The sequence below is a fragment of the Hippopotamus amphibius genome, chromosome 7 (assembly GCF_030028045.1).
Source record: "Hippopotamus amphibius kiboko isolate mHipAmp2 chromosome 7, mHipAmp2.hap2, whole genome shotgun sequence".
Lineage (NCBI taxonomy): Eukaryota > Metazoa > Chordata > Mammalia > Artiodactyla > Hippopotamidae > Hippopotamus > Hippopotamus amphibius.
Window position 1 is genome coordinate 16,344,252 of NC_080192.1, and position 5,031 is coordinate 16,349,282.

Below are 5,031 nucleotides of genomic sequence, written 5' to 3' on the forward strand. Positions count from 1 at the left end.
ATTCCACTTTTACGAGGTGCCTAGAGTAGTCAAAATCACAGAGATGAAAAGAGGAATGGTGGTGGCTGGGGGTGAGTGGAAGGGGGTTAGTGTTTAATGGGTACAGAGTTTCAGTTCGGAAAGATGAAAAAATTCTGGAGATAGGTGGTGGTGATGGTTGCACAACAGTGTGAATGTACTTAATGCCACTGAACTGTACATTTAGAAATGATTAAAATGGTAAATTTCATGCTATGCATATTTTGCCACAGAAAAGTAACCAAACCAAACCAAGGAAGTTGTAATAACAATGTTATAATAACAATTACTGTTATCTTTCTGAAAATGGATCTTATTTATTTTCTTAACACTCTTGTCAGCTCAGCACAGTTCCAGGCTCTAACATAGGAAAGCTTCAGACAAAACAAACCCCAAACACTAACTAAAGAAACAAAACCATTGGTAGTTAAAAGATCATCTCCTCCTCTTGGTCTTCCTTCTCCACTTTCTTCTTCTGGAAGGCAGGTCCTGGGACTTTCCCCCATTTATTTCCAGAGCCTAGCACAGTGCCTGCTTACTAGAATTTTTTTCAATGAAAAAATGACAAAGGCTATTCCTAGGAAAAGACTTGTTTCTGTTCTCCCACTTATACTCCTAGAAATGCATGTTGAGGCTATTGACATGGGTTATATAAAGGCAGCAGAGCAATTAAGAAGCTAATAAAAAAAGACAGCTCCTCTTTTCTAGAGGGATCAGAACTATCTCAGTTTATTGCTATAGAGCCTGATAGGTGAAAATCGAAAGCTTTGGGTCAGAGGAGCCAAGACGTGGTGAGAGAAAAGCAAGGTTTCATTCCTTTCTAGAAATGCTGAGTCCTTAATCACTAACTGGAAAAACAGACAAATGTCCTTTCCAAGATTCAAGTCACTTCCAAAAGGACTGGCTTCATTCCCTCAAGAGGAATAAAAGGCTTTCCTGGCGCTTTGTTTTATTCATTGAATAAATGAATGTTCTAATTTTGAAATGTTCTAATTTGGGGATACACAATTGTCATTTCTTGGTAGAGCAAGATTTATCTCAGGGTTTGAGAGCTAGTAGGGTAAAACCCTTGGAGACTGGAATGAAAGCCCTGTTTGCCTGTCTCGCTTATTTTCACAGAGTATTTGGAACCATGGTGGTCCTTTCTCATCTTGCAGACCATGTAACTAGTCTTTGGAGTGAGAGGAAAAAAGGAAGAGGCAGAACTGGGGTCTTTGACCTAATGGACAAGGGCAGCAGATGGGCTGCTTATTGCCTCACTTTGTCCTTAAGAGGGTCTGTGCACAGTTACTGCAACTTTCACTACCATTCTGTGTACACCAGGGTTGCCAATTGCATTAGTTAGCTTTTGCTGTGTAACAAATGACTCTAAAACTTAGTAGCTTGAAACAATAGCCATTTATTTAGCTCATGAGACTGGGTGTGACTGGCTGTTTCTCTTATCTGGGCTAGGTATGACTTACAGCTGTTGGGTTCATGCATTTGTGGTCAGCTGCAAGTTGGCTTGGGGGCTGGCTGGGTTGGCTCATCTTTGCTCCATGTGGCCTCCCATCCTCCAGCAGGCTGGCCCAGTCCAGCCTTGTTCCAGTGGCAATTGTCCAAGGCCTTGAGAGAGAGTAGAAGTGGACAAGGTCCCTTGAGGTCCAGGCTTGGAGCTGGCCGGATGTCACTTCCACTGTATTTTATTGGTCAGGGTGAATCATAAAGCCAGGCCAGATTCAAGGAGTGGGCAAAGTGATTCAAGGAGGGGAATGATGGCAGGCCGTTTTTGTAAACAATCTATCATTCTAACTTTACAAGTTTGCTATCATCTGGGACATCATGTGAATGGGAGAAATAATGAAATAGCACTTAGCACAGTGCTTGCCATTAGTCATGCTCAGGAAATGCTAAATAAATAAATAAATAAATAAAGGCATTTTATTAGGTAGAAAAGATAAAAGTAAGAATAAGATGCAGTCCTTGCCCTCAAGAATCTCAGAGCCAAGAGGGAAGACAGATACATAAACGGATCATTCTGATACAGTGTGGTCAGGGTGGCCTTAGCAGTTTGGATGGTATTGAAGACACCAAAAGGACGTGTGTTCCCTTCATCCAGCCTGGGAGTGGGGTAGGGTATAGGGAAGCCAGAGGCAGTAAAGTGTAGTGGTTAAGGGCATAGCTTCCAGCCATCTTGTCCAAGTTGAAACCCAGCTCCGATGCTGGATGTGACCTTGGGCAACTCACTTGATCTCTCTATACCTCAGTTCCCTTACCTTTTAAAAAATTTTTTTATTATTATCTTTTTATTTTGGCTGCACCGTGTCTTAGTTGTGGCATGCAGGATCTTCATTGTGGCATGCGAACTCTTAGTTGCGGCATGCCTGTGGGATCTAGTTCCCTGACTAGGGATCAAACCTGGGCCCCCTGCACTGGGAGCATGGAGTCTTACCCAGTGGACCACCAGGGAAGTCCCATCATTTCCCTCATCTTTAACGTGTGATGTTAAAAGTAGTGCTCATCTTATAGCGTTTGCATGAATTTTAAATGAACTAATATTTGAAAAGCACTTATAACAGTGACTAGCATATAATAAGCATTATGTGAGTGTTAGCTATCAATTATTTTTAATAATTAGTAGCTATTAGCCAGACAGGAGCTTGGGGGAGGTCAGAGCATTCTAGATGTTGGGGGTTTGGTGAGACCTTACTGCTTTCTCCTCCCTTTTAATTGTGAACCAACTGAGAAATGAACCTAGGAATCAGGTGGAGGTGAGAGGATCAGTTTTATATTGATAAAGGTGGACTAGAGATCTCATCTTGGCTTTGAGCATGATATGGATTTCCTGCTCCTACTACAAAGCTGGCATATAGTTAGTGTTCAACAGGTTATTATTTATGATTCCACCTTGAAATTAATTACTGGACTCCTTAGGCTTTAACTGAATTTTGAATCTGATGGAAATCAAATTTCTGAGAAACTTTCTTGCTTCCCCTCCCTCTACCACCCACGTTTCTCTTTCCCTGCTTCCCACCACAGAACCTGAATATGCCTGGCGCTTGCTTTCCCAGCCTGCTTTGTAGCTAGATGTAACTATGTGACCAAGTTCTGGTGGAGGGGGTGAGCTGGGAAGTATTTTCATCTCTCATAAAAGGAGAGAAAGACATATGAAGGTGCTCACCCCACCCCAACCCTTCTTACTTTGAAAGCAATAGTATGAGAATGTGATGTCTGGAACTACGGCAGCCATCTGTGGCCATGAGGTAACAACCCAGGGGAATAAAACAAGCCAGTAAACTAAGAATGGTAGAGAAGAAGAATAGAAGGAGCCTGTGTTCTTGATGTCTTTGTTGAACTGCTGAGTCAGCTCTGGAACAATGTACCTCCAGCTTCTTATCATGCAAGATAATAACGTGCCTTCTTTGTCACATTTACTTGGTTGTTTTGTTCCTTGTTGTTAAAAGCATTCTTATATAAATCCTCTCATTACAGGAGGAAGGTTCACTCTCACTAAGGCTGTTCAAAAGAAAGTGTCATGTACTAAAAAGCTCTTCCCCAAAAAGGCCCAACAAGTATACCCCACTTTATGATGACTACTCTGAAATGGACACCATTCGTTTTGGATTTATGTGTTTTAATGTATTTAAAAAAATCAGTCTCATTTCTTTATAGTTACACACTTGGGCTTTAGCTCATCTTAGTTCAATACTTACTTAGCACCAATTGTATCAAGCACAGTAATAGCACTAGTGACACACAATGATAAAGAGACCCAGACCCTGCCCAGTCTAGGTGGGGAGGATAAACAGATAGTTTCAAAAAATGGAAATTTCAATGATGATGTGGAAGTACAAAGGAGGCGGACCAGCCACATGGCTGGGGGGGATGATAAGAATAGCAAATCAAACCAGGAAAGAGAATATTTATCGAACACCTGCTATGGGGTGTATAGAGTGTATGAATGTACAGCTTTTATCTTGAAGTCCCAGTTCTGGAACCCATATCAGCTGATGAGAACTGCCTTCTTCCCTCATCTTTTCAGCCTCAGTATATCAAGGTAGATGAATTTACACCTCCATAAATGACAGAGAGATGGGTGGGGGAAGCACAGGCAGCATGGGCACTAATCAACATACCCAGGATCCACATATTAGGGTTTGCTTCTTTGCATATAGCCAATCAGAGCAAGGCCATGAACAGTAACACTCCAGTGAAACCAATCACAGAAAAGGAGCCTGGGAACCAGGAGCTCTCAGAACTAGATGGCATTTGTTGACCACAGGGGTTGTGCTGTGCACCTCTATGTGCCCCTCCCCCACTGTCCTCAGTAACCCTTGGAAGCCTTTCACCAGAGGTTCTGGGTCATGCTCTGATGAGAATTCTTGTACTGGATCCAACCTGCCAGTGATGGCTGAGACAATTGCCGAGGGGAGAGAGAGCACATTTGTTCCTACAGGTGAGCGATTCCTACAGGTAGCTTCCTGGACATTAAAACACTGATAAGTCATTTTATCCCAAAGGAATATATATGTTTGCATTGAAGGTTTAGTCTAGACAGTTTAGATAATTTGATATTGGAAGATTTTTCAGTGTTAAATAATATTCTGTGTGTGTATAATCTGAAAGATGTCCTCTGGTGGGTTTCTATTTATGGCAGAGCCAGTACAATGAACAAAGCCCTGCTCACTGTAGCCCTGTAACTCTGACAGGGTGCTTGTAAACGGGAACTATGCCAGATACTTCTAAAGTAACCCAGATGGAGTGTGTGGGGTCCACTGTCTCTGCAACTCTGTTGTTTATAGGTTTCACTCAAGAGGCCAGAGCCATAATCGAGGTTGGATTCTACAAATCCAGGAAAACATCCTTAGAGGACAAGCTCACCTCTGGCCAACATTGCCACATGGGGCTTATTTGCAAAAGTTATGGGAAGTTCTCCTTCACCTGCACTCACACTTCTTAAGCTCATCTGGCTATGCTCGAAACTCTGTAATTAGAGTTTCATCCTTCTGGCTAAAGTCGACCAGGTAATCTGTG